This window comes from Schistocerca nitens, chromosome 3 (assembly GCF_023898315.1).
Source record: "Schistocerca nitens isolate TAMUIC-IGC-003100 chromosome 3, iqSchNite1.1, whole genome shotgun sequence".
Lineage (NCBI taxonomy): Eukaryota > Metazoa > Arthropoda > Insecta > Orthoptera > Acrididae > Schistocerca > Schistocerca nitens.
Genome location: NC_064616.1, coordinates 959,983,642 through 960,000,325, shown reverse-complemented (window position 1 = coordinate 960,000,325; position 16,684 = coordinate 959,983,642).

Below are 16,684 nucleotides of genomic sequence, written 5' to 3'. Positions count from 1 at the left end.
TCTCAAGTAGATAAACGGGCACAAAATTTGTATGGACTTCAGAAGCCAGTAATAATGGCAATGGAAAGCATCACACAACGGAAGCTCAGCTGCTCTGTAGAACCATCATCCTCAACAGCAGAACCAGGAACACGTGGACGGTGCCACCTATGCTGCCAAGAAGCTGCATCTAAAAAGATCAAGTACAACAAGCTGGGAAAGTCAACTGTTACCTGCTCTCAGTGCCACAAACACGTCTGTGGGAAACACTGCAGGAAGACAGTGTTGTGTGAAAAATGCGTTGCAGAATGAGACAGTAAATTTTGTTTGCTTCATGTAGTGTATCGAATTAAAAAAGTCGTTTTTATAAGAAAACACTATTTTGAAACATTATTCCAAAAAATATATAAACTGAATCTCGTGATTTGTTCATTTTATTCCTATTATAATAACATCTTTTATTATCCAGTATACAAAAACAATGTCTAAGCATTTTGAATTGTTATTAGAGGTACCAGAAGTAAATAAACTTGATTTATGATAAAATAAATTGTGGTATTCTTTATGGGCCTTTGAGGCCCCCCCGTTGGTATTACATGTAACAAAAAATACGTTGGTAATGCTAGGGTTAACGTCATCCCAAAATGAACACTTCACTCGAAAACGATATCATGGCTACGCGTATCCCGAGTAACTTATTACTGCATCCGAGGCTGTTTATATCAACGATACCGACGCGACGCGACTCCCGGCACAGGTGGTGCGCTAATCAGCATCTGGAGAGAACTGGGGCCTTCCTCCATTTCGCGCAGCATTCTTACATATAAAGCCATGGTGCGGACAGCTAAGGGAACGCCTGATGTAATCTGCTCTCCCGACTAGCTGCTGGGCTAGTAATGCACCAGTTTAAGTTATCGAATAAATCATTGCTTCCTTTGCTGATGGCCGATGAAGCTTTCAATTTAATTGTGCAATCAGCACACAAGTAAGTAATCATAATAAAAGTCTGACGTGGCTAAGTCAAATATTTTTGGCGAGAGAATTAATTTAATTACACTACACGCAGTAGATGAGCTCTGTACTTGCTCTTTGGAGATACGCTATACCTACAGTTTTATAGTTATTCTGTTGAAACCTCTCACATTTTTATGATTATAGCGGATCTCCCTTCTACTTAAATTTAAACATCCTAGCTTTATTTATTCGCCTACTTAATCTATCTTTCTTCCTTAATTTCTGAGACAAAAACCAGAAAATCATGAATTTCAACTAAAATTTTAATTTGTGAGATCCAGAATACTGTTTCTACTAAATTATTATGCAAAAGGAATCTAAATATAAAATTTTAAGTTTCTAGCTCTTTTCTGTTGCGCCAATGATTTTTACAGAAAAACATCCAAATTTCGGAAATGGTTAAAGTTATTGAACTGATATCCAACACATATTGATCTTGTATTACTCCTGACATGCTAGAAACGTTTCAGGTTATTTACTTCATTTTAAAGTATTGCGCAATATTTATGACGTCAGAGCTAGTTACAGCGGACTGGCTGGCACACAATGGAAAGACTGACGTGAATTTTATAAGGCGTGAGTTTGCTGCTTCCCTACAAGTGTTCATCAGGACACCTCGCACTACTGCCTAGCCTAAAAAACCCCCATGTACACGCCACAATTACTCTGCTACCCGAGTAGCCGCTTCTTTTGTGTAGTGCACCCCTGACCTATCTAGCGGTGTCCTACAATTCCCCACCCAATAGCGCAAATCTAGTAATCTGTAGACAAGACCGTCATAGAGTCGACGAAGCCTCTGGTTGAGACCCTCCACTCGGCTCCAAACCAAAGGACCCCGATCCACTCTGGGAACGATGCTGCAAATAGGGAGCTCTGCTTGCACCCCGCGTGCGAGGCCAGCGGTCTTCACCAAATCCGCCAGCCGCCTGTACGAACTGAGGATCGCCTCAGAACCCAAGCGACAGGCATCACTGGTGCCGACATGAGCAACTACTTGCAGACGACTGCACCCCGTACACTCGATAGCCGCAGGCAAGGCCGCCTCCACATCTTGGATGAGGCCCCCCAGCAGACAAAGCGAGTACACGTTGGAATTCTTTCCAGCCCTCTATGCTATTTCCCTAAGGAGCTCCATCACCCGCCTAACGTTGGAGCTCCCAATAACCAGCAAGCCTTTGCCCCCGTGTGCCTGCTCGGGCCCTGCTCAAGGAGCGGCCTTCTGCCCACTGACAGGATGAACGGGCGAGGCCAGCCGGACAGCCTCCACATTGACTCTCCGCCGCGAGCGACGCGAACGCGTTTAGTCCGCCACTCACCCTGAGGTGAGGGCGGCCCCAACGCGCCGGGTACACCGGAAGGTGCCTCGGCGGCTGAGTCAGCGGACGCAGCAAGCGACATCTGGGGTGTCTCAAGCTACGCGCCAGACCCTCCGCCGTCTCTGCACCTCGAGGCAGCAGCCTGAAGGCGGCTGACCGTGGCCAACAGCACGCTCAGCTGCTCGCGAACCGCGGCCAGTTCCTCCCGCGCCCGCACACAGCACGCACACACCCTATCCATCCTACTTCTAATATCTAACGACTCCGCGAATTTATACTCTACTGCTATCAATAATCAATATCACTCCTCTCAAATACGAGAATACGCATGGATTTTATGTAATTAAATATGCAAGCGCACCAATACTAGGAAAGAAATCAAACTGCAAAACAAATATGAAAGCTAAATATGCGACTCGCTACTGCACTGCTGCTGCACTGATACTTCACCAGCGGCTGCTAAAGGCTCACTGTGAATGTCTCAATATCTACACTCCTGGAAATGGAAAAAAGAACACATTGACACCGGTGTGTCAGACCCACCATACTTGCTCCGGACACTGCGAGAGGGCTGTACAGGCAATGATCACAAGCACGGCACAGCGGACACACCAGGAACCGCGGTGTTGGCCGTCGAATGGCGCTAGCTGCGCAGCATTTGTGCACCGCCGCCGTCAGTGTCAGCCAGTTTGCCGTGGCATACGGAGCTCCATCGCAGTCTTTAACACTGGTAGCATGCCGCGACAGCGTGGACGTGAACCGTATGTGCAGTTGACGGACTTTGAGCGAGTGCGTATAGTGGGCATGCGGGAGGCCGGGTGGACGTACCGCCGAATTGCTCAACACGTGGGGCGTGAGGTCTCCACAGTACATCGATGTTGTCGCCAGTGGTCGGCGGAAGGTGCACGTGCACGTCGACCTGGGACCAGACCGCAGCGACGCACGGATGCACGCCAAGACCGTAGGATCCTACGCAATGCCGTAGGGGACCGCACCGCCACTTCCCAGCAAATTAGGGACACTGTTGCTCCTGGGGTATCGGCGAGGACCATTCGCAACCGTCTCCATGAAGCTGGGCTACGGTCCCGCACACCGTTAGGCCGTCTTCCGATCACGCCCCAACATCGTGCAGCCCGCCTCCAGTGGTGTCGCGACAGGCGTGAATGGAGGGACGAATGGAGACGTGTCGTCTTCAGCGATGAGAGTCGCTTCTGCCTTGGTGCCAATGATGGTCGTATGCGTGTTTGGCGCCGTGCAGGTGAGCGCCACAATCAGGACTGCATACGACCGAGGCACACAGGGCCAACACCCGGCATCATGGTGTGGGGAGCGATCTCCTACACTGGCCGTACACCACTGGTGATCGTCGAGGGGACACTGAATAGTGCACGGTACATCCAAACCGTCATCGAACCCATCGTTCTACCATTCCTAGACCGGCAAGGGAACTTGCTGTTCCAACAGGACAATACACGTCCGCATGTATCCCGTGCCACCCAACGTGCTCTAGAAGGTGTAAGTCAACTACCCTGGCCAGCAAGATCTCCGGATCTGTCCCCCATTGAGCATGTTTGGGACTGGATGAAGCGTCGTCTCACGCGGTCTGCACGTCCAGCACGAACGCTGGTCCAACTGAGGCGCCAGGTGGAAATGGCATGGCAAGCCGTTCCACAGGACTACATCCAGCATCTCTACGATCGTCTCCATGGGAGAATAGCAGCCTGCATTGCTGCGAAAGGTGGATATACACTGTACTAGTGCCGACATTGTGCATGCTCTGTTGCCTGTGTCTATGTGCCTGTGGTTCTGTCAGTGTGATCATGTGATGTATCTGACCCCAGGAATGTGTCAATAAAGTTTCCCCTTCCTGGGACAATGAATTCACGGTGTTCTTATTTCAATTTCCAGGAGTGTATCATTGTACGAGCAAGTTAAATGGCTGCTGCAACAGCAGAACACAAACTAATGGGCTTCAGGCGCATAGGTAGTCACAACAACCATACCTCAGTTACGTGCTTGTTTGCATTTGGTATAATAGGGCATACTTTTGAGGAACCCCTTGTCCTGACGGTGTGACAGTCGTTTCCGGCACTGTTACAGTTATACTATTTGGTCAAGTACCATACATGTTGTGTCGTTGAAGTTCTCTTAGAAGTTTCTTTCAAATGCCACAGAAAAACTGTGTAGTTCCATTAGAAATAGCAGAAATCGGTTACGGAATACGGCTGCTATATGGGACAGAAGTTACTTACGAACGTCAGGTAATGCATCATATTGTCTGCTATAGCTTAGGGTAAATCGCATCTCGATATATTTTTTCATTCTGGGTGTATTTTCGGTGGCCTGTGTTAACTGACTCACCCTGTATGCAGCTGTGCGATTATACTATTTCCATTCATAACATTATTAAGAGAAAATACCGTAGTGATCTCGAGAAATCATTTTGGGACATGAGATATCATGAAAATTACCAATCAGGTCACCCCACGTTGGGCGCCAAAAATGTAGTGAACACTAGTCTTCTCTCTGCTGTCAGACATGAAATGACGAGCAAATGACTATTGAAACTGTCCCACGTAGAAGCCAACAATTAATTGATAACAATAATTAAATGACATCAAACATAAGGGGTACAAAATTAATGGGTTCATGTATGAATGTAAAAGATTGCTTTTATGATCAATGCATGAAAGAAATGTATTTATTTTCGTGCTGTTTACACAAACCAAAACAAAATTATAAATCTCATGGCCGAGTTTACTAGGCGTGGACACGACTCAGTTATTAAGGGGAAGGAGGAGGGAACGAATTGTCTCACCATTCTTCGTTATCGTTCGTCGTGTAGGCCCCGCTGCGTCGGTATGGCGAGACGTTTCGGAGCTGTGTTGCGCGAGTCGGCTGGCCTCATCAACAACCAAGTTATTTCTCTTGAAAGTATAGTAAAATTACACTAAGCACGATGTAAACATAACAGACAAAGAATCTATATCTACATCGATACTCTGCAAATCACGCTTAAGTGCAGGGCAGGGAGTTCACCGAACCACCTTCACAACACTTCTCCATGATTCCATGTTCAAATGTGTGTGAAATCTTATGGGACTTAGCTTATAAGGTCATCAGTCCCTAAGGTTACACACTAGTTAACCTAAATTATCCTAAGGACAAACACACACACACCCATGCCCGAGGGAGGTCTCGAACCTCCGCCGGGACCAGCCGCACAGTCCATGACTGCGGCGCCTTACACCGCTCGGCAAATCCCGCGCGTCTGTGCGAGCTTTGATTTCCCTTCTTTTATTATGATGATCGTTTCCCCCTATGTAGTCCGACGTCAAAAAATATTTTCTCATTTGAAGGAGAAAGTTGGTGACTGAAATTTTGTGAGGAGACCCCACCGCAACGAGAAACGCATTTGTTTAAATGACGTCCACCTCAAATCCTGAATCATGTTCCTGAAACTCTCTTCCCTATTTCTCGATAATAGAAAACGTGCTGCAATTCTTTGAACTTTCTCGATGTACTGTGTTAATCCCATCTGGTAAGGATCCCACACCGCGCAGCAGTACTTCAAAAGAGGACGGAGCAGCGTAGTGTAGGTGGTCTCTTTAGATCTGTTGCAACTTCTAATTGTTCTGCGAATAAAACAAAGTCTTTGGTTCGTCTTCCCCTCAACATTTTCTGTGTGTTCTTTCCAGTTTAAGTTGTTCGTAATTAATATTCCCAGGAATTCAGTTGAATTTGCAGCCTTTGGTTTTGACTGACTTATCGTGGAACTGAAGTTTAACGGATTCGTTTTAGCACTCTGTGGCTGACGTCAGTCATTTTTAGGGTCAATTGCCACTATTTGCACCATATAGATATTTTATCTAAATCGTTTTCCAATTTGTTTTGTTCTTCTGACGACGAAAGACAAACTACGACAGACGACAAACGAAAGAATCATCTGTAAACAACCTAAGACGACTGTTCAGATTCCCTCCTAAATCGTTTGTACAGATAAGGAATAAAAGAGTGCCTAAAACACTACTTTGGAGAACGTCAGAAATCACTTAAGTTTTACTCGAAGACTTTCCGTCAGTCCTAAGAACTGTGACAACTTTGACAGGAAATCACGACTCTAGTCGCATAACTGAGACGATATTCCATCAGCACGCATTTTCATTACAAGCCGCTTGTGAGGTACGATGTCAAAAGCCTTCTCGAAATCTAGAAATACGGAGTAAATTTAAAATTCTTTGTCGATAGCAATCAACATTTCGTGTTAGTAAACAGCTAGTTGTGTTTCAAAAGAACGATATTTTCTAAAACCGTGTTGACTATGCGTCAACAGACTGTTGTGTTCGAGGTGGTTTATAATGTTTGAACGCAATATACGTTCGAAAATCCTGCTGCATTTCGACGTTAATGATATGGGCATGTAATTTAGCGGATTACTCCTATTGACTTTGGTGAATATCAGTGTGGCCTGTGCCACTTTCCAGTCTTTGGTAACTGATGTTGCGGTGAGCGAGCGGTTGTACAGGGTGATTTTTCCTACCGTGTACAAACTATAACGACCGACTGATCGATGAGAGGATATGGAACAAAAACATTTATGTCCGATTATGCATGGTTTCCATCCTAGAGAAGAAGGTTTCCATGTGTCACAACGCATGCGTGTACGCGAAGTAACATGTTCTGTCCTACACGTTCGCATCGGCCAGGCTGCAGTAGAACAGTTTCAAAGGCAGTATGAAAACGCTGCTCCAGTGTCTCAACATCTGGAGTGGCTCTGCATACATGATACTTTTGAGATGCCAAGGGTAAAGATCCAGTGTATTGACATCCGGTATGTAACGCAGTTTCACATCCACTACAAGGTGAGTCAGCAAGACAAGTTAGACGGACAAAATGTTATCAAATACTGTGGCGGGAGAGAGCGCCAGGGTAAGACGTACGAGGAGCAGTAACACCTTCTGAGAAGTGGGTCGGACACAACATTATCAATACTGAGAAGTGAGTGGGAGAGAACATTATCTACTAATACGGTAGGAGAGGGAGTTAGGGCATGACATACGCGAAACGGTACCACCTTCTGAGAAGGGAGTCGCACCAACAATATCGATTAGTATTGCAGGAAAGATCGTTAGGGCGTGACTTATAGGGAACAGCACCACCTTCTGAGAAGTTAGTCAGACACATCATTATCAGTTACTATGGCATTAGAGGGCGCTAACGCCTAACATACGAGGAACAGTGCCAGCTTTTGAGAAGTGTGTCGAAGACAACTGTAATAATTACAATGGTAGGAGTGGGTGCAAGGGCTTGATGTACGATGAAGAATACAACCATCTGAGAAGTAAAAGAGACACAACAATATCAATTACTATATAAGGAGTGGGCGCTAGGGCATGCCGCACGAGGAAAAGTACCACATTCTGAGAAGTGAGCCCGCCCAACATTAATAATTACTATGGTAGAAAGGGCTCTGGAGCATGTCGCACGAGGAACAGTATCACCTTCTAAGAAGTGAAGTGGTAACAACTTTATCAATTACTATGGCAGCAGAGGGCACTAGGGCATGACATACGAGGTACAGTACCACCTTCTGAGAATTGAGTCCAACACAACATTATCAGTTGCTATGGAAGGAGAGAGCCTTAGGGTATGACATACGAGGAACAGTGCCACCTTCTGAAAAATGAATCCTCCTATCATTAACAACTACTACGGCCCGAGAGCTCGCTAGGACATGATGTACGAGGAACATTACCACTTTCTGAGAAGTGAGTGGGAAAAAACATTATCAATTACTATGGCAGGAGAGGGCGCTAGGGATTGGTGTATGAGGAACAGTGCAACATTCTGAGAAGTGAGTCGGACATAACATTACCAATTACAATGGCAAGAAAGGGCGCCAGTGCATGACGTACGAGGAACAATACTACATTGTGAGAAGTTTGTCCGTACAACATTATCAATTACTATGGCTGGAGAGGGCATTAGTGCATGACGGGAGAGGAGCAATACCACCTTCTAAAAAGTGAATCGGACAGAACACTAGCAATTACTAACGCAGAAGGCTAGAGAACTACTGATGGCCTTGGGAGAGCCAGTCATGACAAAACTCTACCATCTGGTGAGCAAGATGTATGAGACAGGCGAAATACCCTCAGACTTCAAGAAGAATATAATAATTCCAATCCCAAAGAAAGCAGGTGTTGACAGATGTGAATATTACCGAACTATCAGTTTAATAAGTCACAGCTGCAAAAAACTAACGCGAATTCTTTACAGACGAATGGAAAAACTGATAGAAGCGGACCTCGGGGAAGATCAGTTTGGATTCCGTAGAAATGTTGGAACACGTGAGGCAATACTAACCTTACGTCTTATCTTACAAGGGAACCTCCCCATCGCACCCCCGTCAGATTTAGTTATAAGTTGGCACAATGGATAGGCCTTGAAAAACTGAACACAGATCAATCGAGAACACAGGAAGAAGTTGTGTGGAACTATGAAAAAAATAAGCAAAATATACAAACTGAGTATTCGATGCGCAACATAAGCAACATCACAGGGATTTATTAGCCCAGAAGAGCCGTGGTCCCGTGGCTAGCGTGAGCGCTTGCAGAACGTAAGGTCCTTGGTTCAATTCTACCCTCGAGTGAAAAGTTTAATTTTTAATTTCTGACAATTATCAAGGTTCAGGCACTCACACATAATCAATTTCGCACTCCAAAACTCCAGGACATGTTCAGATTTGCTTGGACATACGCAGGATTTGACGGTCTACGCACGGAAAAATTTGAAAACGTTAAAAACATATGTTTTGACAGAACATAGGGAAAACTGTGCGACTGTTAAACTGTTGCATTCATTTGTTGCAGTTTATGTGACAAACTCTTATGTTTTCATCACTTTTTTGGGAGTGATTATCACATCCACAAGAAAACCTAAATCGGGAAAGGTAGAATAATCATTTTACCTATTCGCCAAGTCTACAAGTTAGGTGGGTCGACAACATATTCCTGTCATATGACGCACATGCCGTCAACAGTGTCGTATAGAATATATCAGACGTGTTTTCCTGTGGAGGAATCGGTTGACCTATGACCCTGCGATCAAATGTTTTCGGTTCCCATTGGAAAGGCACGTCCTTTCGTCTACTAATCGCACGGTTTTGCGGTGCGGTCGCAAAACAGAGACACTAAACTTATTACAGTGAACAGAGACGTCAATGAGCGAACGGACAGATCATAACTTTGCGAAAATAAAGAAAGAAAAATTTTTCACTGAAGGGAAGACTTGAACCAAGAACCTCTCCTACCGCACTTGCTCACGCTATCCACGGGACAACGGCCCTTTTGAGCTCAGACTTCCCTGTGAAGTTGAATATCTTGCAGATGGACTACTCAGTTTGTATATTTTGCTTATTTTTTTTCATAGTTCCACACAACTTCTTCCTGTTTTCTCGATTGATCTCTGTTCAGTTTTTCAAGGCCTATCCACTGTGCCAACTTATAACTAAATCTGAGGGGGGTGCGATGGGGAGGTTCCCTTGTTAGAAGAAAGATTAAGAAAAGGCAAACCTACGTTTCTAGCATTTGTAGACTTAGAGAAAGCTTTTGACAATGTTAACTGAATACTCTCTTTCAAATTCGGAAGGTGGAAGGGGTAAAATACAGGGAGCGAAAGGCTATTTACAATGTGTACAGAAACCAGATGGCAGTTATAAGAGTCGAGGGGCATGAAAGGGAAGCAGTGGTTGGGAAAAGAGTGAGACAGGGTTGTAGCCTCTCCTCGATGTTATTCAATCTGTATATTGAGCAAGCAGTAAAGGAAACAAAAGAAAAATTCGGAGTATGTATTAAAATTCATGGAGAAGAAGAAAAAACTTTGAGGTTCGCCAATGACATTGTAATTCTGTCCGAGACAGCAAAGGACTTGGAAGAGCAGTTGAACGGAATGAACAGTGTCTTGAAAGGAGGATATAAGATGAACATCAACAAAAGCAAAACGAGAATAATGGAATGTAGTCAAATTAAATCGGGTGATGCTGAGGGAATTAGATTAGGAAATGAGACACTTCAAGTAGTAAAGGAGTTTTGCTATTTAGGGAATAAAATAACTGATGATGGTCAAACTAGAGAGGAAATAAAATGTAGACTGGCAATGGCAAGGAAATCGTTTCTGAAGAAGAGAAATTTGTTAACGTCGAGTATAGATTTAAGTGTCAGGAAGTCGTTTCTGAAAGTATTTGTATGGAGTGTAGCCATGTATGGAAGTGAAACATGGACGATAACTAGTTTGGACAAGAAGAAAATAGAAGCTTTCGAAATGTGCTGCTACAGAAGAATGCTGAAGATAAGGTGGGTAGATCACGTAACTAATGAAGAGGTATTGAATAGGATTGGGGAGAAGAGAAGTTTGTGGCACAACTATGTACCGACTTGACAGAAAATCCTAGGAAGTTCTGGTCTTACGTTAAATCAGTAAGTGGCTCGAAACAGCATATCCAGACACTCCGGGATGATGATGGCATTGAAACAGAGGATGACACGCGTAAAGTTGAAATACTAAACACCTTTCTCCAAAGCTGTTTCACAGAGGAAGACCGCACTGCAGTTCCTTCTCTAAATCCTCGCACAAACGAAAAAATGGCTGACAGCGAATTAAGTGTCCAAGGAATAGAAAAGCAACTGGAATCACTCAACAGAGGAAAGTCCACTGGACCTGACGGGATACCAATTCGATTCTACACAGAGTACGCGAAAGAACTTGCCCCCCTTCTAACAGCCGTGTATCGCAAGTCTCTGGAGGAACGGAGGGTTCCAAATGATTGGAAAAGAGCACAGGTAGTCTCAGTCTTCAAGAAGGGTCGTCGAGCAGATGCGCAAAACTATAGACCTATATCTCTGACGTCGATCTGTTGTAGAATTTTAGAACATGTTTTTTGCTCGAGTATCATGTCGTTTTTGGAAACCCAGAATCTACTATGTAGGAATCAACATGGATTCCGGAAACAGCGATCGTGTGAGACCCAACTCGCTTTATTTGTTCATGAGACCCATAAAATATTAGATACAGGCTCCCAGGTAGATGCTATTTTTCTTGACTTCCGGAAGGCGTTCGATACAATTCAGCACTGTCGCCTGATAAACAAAGTAAGAGCCTACGGAATATCAGACCAGCTGTGTGGCTGGATTGAAGAGTTTTTAGCAAACAGAACACAGCATGTTGTTATCAATGGAAACACGTCTACAGACGTTAAAGTAACCTCTGGCGTGCCACAGGGGAGTGTTATGGGACCATTGCTTTTCACAATATATATAAATGACCTAGTAGATAGTGTCGGAAGTTCCATGCGGCTTTTCGCGGATGATGCTGTAGTATACAGAGAAGTTGCAGCCTTAGAAAATTTGCAGCGAAATGCAGGAAGATCTGTAGCGGATAGGCACTTGGTGCAGGGAGTGGCAACTGTCCCTTAACATAGACAAATGTAATGTCTTGCGAATACATAAAAAGAAGGATCCTTTATTGTATGATTATATGATAGCTGAACAAACACTGGTAGCAGTTACTTCTGTAAAATATCTGGGAGTATGCGTGCGGAACGATTTGAAGTGGAATGATCATATAAAATTAATTGTTGGTAAGGCGGGTACCAGGTTGAGATTCATTGGGAGAGTGCTTAGAAAATGTAGTCCATCAACAAAGGAGGTGGCTTACAAAACACTCGTTCGACCTATACTTGAGTATTGCTCATCAGTGTGGGATCCGTATCAGATCGGGTTGACGGAGGAGATAGAGAAGATCCAAAGAGGAGCGGCGCGTTTCGTCACAGGGTTATTTGGTAACCGTGATAGCGTTACGGAGATGTTTAATAAACTCAAGTGGCAGACTCTGCAAGAGAGGCGCTCTGCATCGCGGTGTAGCTTGCTCGCCAGGTTTCGAGAGGGTGCGCTTCTGGATGACGTATCGAATATATTGCTTCCCCCTACTTATACCTCCCGAGGAGATCACGAATGTAAAATTAGAGAGATTAGAGCGCGCACGGAGGCTTTCAGACGTCGTTCTTCCCGCGAACCGTACGCGACTGGAACAGGAAAGGGAGGTAATGACAGTGGCACGTAAAGTGCCCTCCGCCACACACCGTTGCGTGGCTTGCGGAGTATAAACGTAGATGTAGATGTAGAACTTGACTAGAAGAAGGGATCGGTTGGTAGGACATGTTCTGAGGCATCAAGGGGCCACAAATTCAGTATTGGAGGGCAGCGTGGAGGGTAAAAATCGTAGAGGGAGACCAAGAGATGAATACACTAAGCAGATTCAGAAGGATGTAGGTTGCAGTAGGTACTGGGAGATGAAGAAGCTTGTACAGGATAGAGTAGCATGGAGAGCTGCATCAAACCAGTCTCAGGACTGAAGGCCACAACAACAACAACAATGGCTAGAGACGGCACTAGGGCATGATGTATGAGGAATAGTACCACCTCCAGAGAAGTGAGTCGGACACAACATTAGGTATGACTGAGGCAGGAGTGGGCGCTAGGGCATGATGTATGAGGAGTAGTACTTCCTTCTGAGAAGTGGGTCGGACACAACATTATCAGCTACTATGGAAGGAGAGGGTGATAGGGCATGATGTGCGAAGAACAGTACCACCTTCCGAGAAGTGAGTCGGACACACCATTAACAATTACTATGGCAGGGGAGGGCGCTGAGGCAAGTCGATCGAGGTACGGTACCAAATTCTGAGATTTGAGTAGGACATAACATTATCAATTACTATGGCAGCAGAAGGCTTTAGGACATGACGAACGAGGAACAGTACCACCTTTTTCGAAGTGATTTAACCAATACATTAACAATTACTTCTTCAGTAGAGGGCGCTGGGTCATGATGTATTACGAACAGTACCACCTCTGAGAAGTGAGTCGAACACAACATTATCGATTACTATGGCAGGAGAGGGCTCTAGTGCATGACGGACCAGGAACATTACCACCTTCTGAGAAGTGAGTCGGACACAACATTATCAATTACTATGACAGGAGAGGGCGGTATGGAATGACGTACGAGTGACATTACCACCTTCTCTAAAGTGAGTCTGACCCTTGAATTGGTTCCTCTCATCATACCTCTTAGGATCCATTCTACATAATTACTAACATCCGAGTACCCTGTATGTGAAAAACGATTGAAAATAAGCTATGGTTGGTGTTGCTGATTTTGAATGCAACACAATATATAGAAATACCATGGGTTTCATTGAAATCAAGGGAGGTAGTTAGTGTTACATTTATAAAAACCTCCATAGTGTCTGATTTGTTTTAATTCAAAATATTTGTGCTTCGTAGATTAACTGCATTTAATTCTGTCAGCGAAAATTACTGGTTGTGCTAATTACAAAAGGAAGCACGTTATTTTGTGGTTAGTTAGAGTAAATTTCATTTAAAGTCATACTTAAGGACCTTTATAAAAGAGCGCTGACGTTAACTGTTTTAAAAGTCCTGCAATGTGAGTACAATTAGTGAAACAATAATACCAAATTTGTATTTCACAATTTGTCTCAGAAAAGTGTGTTTGGTTTGCTTTATGGTAATGGTCAGTTTAAGGGTCCTGACTTTTGTGTTGCTTAATATGAGAAAACATTCTTGAACAATGAGTTTACTAATTGCATTTTGAAGAAATTCTATAGTTTTGTGGGCTTTGTGTAGTAAAATTTGGAAAGACAGTTTGAGGGCCCCAACCTAAGTCTTTACCTATGAAAGATAAATTTAATGTAATTGCCCTTATCGTTAAAAATAGAAACAATATTATTTCTTAATGAGTGTAAAAATCCTATTAAAAGTGACTTTCAATTATAATTGTACTCTTTGGAAAGTAACTGTTGAAATAGGACTAAGTCCATGTCCAATTTCTGGTTTAGTAATGACTTTCATAACTTTTGGTGATCACATAATTCATATATAACAAAGTAATCACTATTGAGAAGAAATAAGCCGTTAACGGTTTCTGTGAGAACTTGTATATACCATTTATAGTTGCTACCATCACTGTACCACTTGTCTGGTTATAGTAGAGTTCATTGTACTTCTCTGGGAAAGAAGTAATGGTAGTTTTCCTTTACCAAAATTCAGTACAGTTTCTTAAAAGTAATGTTTCATATTAATATGCCTAGTTAGGCTGGCTACCGTATTTTATTTTATTTAAGTAAACTTGGTTACTTAAGAAATTTTCCAAATTTCAATATTAAGCTTTCTGGTTTCTATTGATATATTAAATTCAGGTTCGATAATCCTAATCCATTAGGTAACTCACGTCAATTTACTTAAATCCTCCCAGAGGGCAACATTTATTGCTACGTAATACTATATTTGGTAATAGACGTTGTGCCAGTGTAACAAGCGGCGCAGTATAGTGTTATATTTAGGTTTTCACGCTACAGTACTATCTGTAGGACAATAAGTGTTATTTTTGGCTTCCTTGTGACAGGACTAAAATCTTATCGTCACTAGGTAAACTGTATGAAGATATAACAAACGTTGTAGTAAGTATTACATCGTAAGTTACACAGCTGTGACTTCCTAGGCTGTTTTGTCCTTCTCGGGATTATCCGGAGAAGTTGCAAAGGACTAGTTTAAAATCGATGTGTTGTCTCGTGAAGGGGTACGTTTCTGAGTGTAGAGGTGGGATTTTGGGAATACTTGTGCATGTAGTTACATTGCCGCAGGCCATTTATCATTTATGCTGGACTTACGTGCCCTCTGTCTTGAGCCTCTTTAATCGGTAACCATTGTTAATCAGAATCGTTATCTCATTGAAACGTTAATTGAAGATGATTTACGGAAGGAGTTTGTCAGCTAGCATTCCCGCACACGAACGTTAACAACTCTTTAAAGAACTAGTCATAATCAGAAAAGGCTCTGTGGTGAATTCATGGGCTCCGTAAGAACCAATTAGCATGTTTTAGCAGAGGTGCCCCGTTTTCACAATTCACGCCTACGACGAACGTCCATTTTAGAATATTCCGACAACTCGAATCCTGCAGACTCGGCTTGGGTTGTGGTAAATAGCGGAGAGTTCCTTTGCGGGCGCTTGTGGCTTTGGCAGGAGGCTGCGAGGCGTTGCACGATAATTACCACTGTGGGGGAGGGGGTGGGGGAGGGGGAGGGGGGCAGCACGCGACCTGCCTCTCAAGCGACCACGGCCCTCCCCTACAAAGGACGCGGCCGCCTTTAACGAGTTGTTTCCATAAGACCCGGCTGTTGCACCCAGATGAGGCCGTTTCTGGAAGCCCTTAGTAGCTCCCTGTACAGGAAAACGTGAAGCCGACTGATCAGTTCCGGAGTATCAGCTTTAGCCGCGTACAGCTCCTCAGCTACCACTAATAGCATTTCGAGAGTGCAGACCAGAAAAAAAGGACTAATACTGTTGCGGAAAACATTCTGTCACGTATTTAGGTGCATTTTATTTTGTGCCCTAAGTGCTCTCCACAGAATGAAAGCGTGATGACTCAAGTGCGTGAATGAATAATTTTATCGTCGAGTGACGTTATAGGGGTCCTGTTTTTATATTATACGCTAGGACTATACGGATGCTCCCACACGATCGCTTAAACTGACATTGATATGATTCGCAACTGAATTAGAAATAGCTCATGCTTTGTAGAGAGACTACTACGGTGAATGGTCTAAATCGGTGCTTCACGTGACACTGATACCAGATAATGAGATGGTTGCCAGATACTAGGTGCTCGATGCACCCTAGAGCAGTTGTACATGCATTCGGATTTTCACGCACAATGTGTCAACGGTGTGTCGTGACTGCCTCGGTATGTGAAAAGAAATCACTGTGATAGCAACCTTAGTGAGCAAAAACATCCCCAATACGGGATTGGAACAGCCACAGAGCTGCAAATCACTCAACAATTCAGCAAAAACTAGTGCCCAACCATACATTTCTCCACTGCTTGCCATATGCAGCAGATATTAGTATGAATTGAAGCATCGAGAAAGATCCTTAGGTCGGACGAGCTGCGGTTCACGCTGGAAAATGACGATGGTATGTTACGAATATGTCAAAAATCACACGACGTAGTTCATCCCTCTTGACAAAATGGCACCTTTTAGACGGGTGGCGGTATTAACTTTCCGGTCTGGTTAATTGTAACAGCAGTTATACCATGAAAAATGCCTCCACGCACGAGGTACAAAACACATTTCCACAAACACCATTCTCTGCTCATTACAGCCGGCCGCGGTGGTCTCGCGGTTCTAGGCGTGCAGTCTGGAACTGTGCGACTGCTACGGTCGCAGGTTCGAATCCTGCCTTGGGCATGGATGTGTGTGATGTCCTTAGGTTAGTTAGGTTTAACTAGTTCTAAG